The sequence below is a fragment of the Penaeus monodon genome, chromosome 19 (genome assembly GCF_015228065.2).
Source record: "Penaeus monodon isolate SGIC_2016 chromosome 19, NSTDA_Pmon_1, whole genome shotgun sequence".
In the NCBI taxonomy this organism is placed as follows: domain Eukaryota; kingdom Metazoa; phylum Arthropoda; class Malacostraca; order Decapoda; family Penaeidae; genus Penaeus; species Penaeus monodon.
In genome coordinates, this window is record NC_051404.1 from 14,571,815 (window position 1) to 14,572,347 (window position 533).

A 533-nucleotide genomic window follows, 5' to 3' on the forward strand; every position below is an offset into this window, starting at 1 on the left:
CGTAGTTTATTCCATATTCTTCCGCCCAACACGGTCCCTAACCTGTTTCACTCCTGTACCAACAAAACACCTTCCATCAAATGACCTAAAATGACCTTATATATCGGGTCTGTGTAGCTGCTCCATCGCCCGCCGTATGCCAGAGTGATGAGCTATTTACGTCTCGCTGGCATAGGGCCAAGGTACACTATAGCCTCGGCATAAAGTTCGGTCCCTTGCGTCGCTGAAATGGAGAAAAGGGGACAAAGAAAAATTAAGATGTTTAAAGGGGGAGGGGATTCGTGAATATATTTTATCAGTAATGGTCGTTCATACCCATATTACGTACCAGTCATTTGCGCGTTGCCGAACGTTAAATCATGTAGGTGAAATAGGTTTCTATGGGCTTTAAACTTTTTTTTCTGTGTATTTATAGAGGAGTTAACCGCTCATGATGACTTAGTAAAACGTGCAATATGGATGCCACTTGAATTATGACGTCACAGGTATTAGTGATATTGGCGGAGATCCAAGAAAATGAGGTCAAACTCGCA

General features: G+C 42.8%; 1 protein-coding gene across 1 annotated transcript in view; it reads left to right on the plus strand.

Annotated features, from left to right (window-relative positions):
• The window catches only part of LOC119585081, a gene marked incomplete in the record, with an annotated part of 22,863 nt that overhangs the window by 20,828 nt on the left and 1,502 nt on the right, over positions 1-533 (plus strand).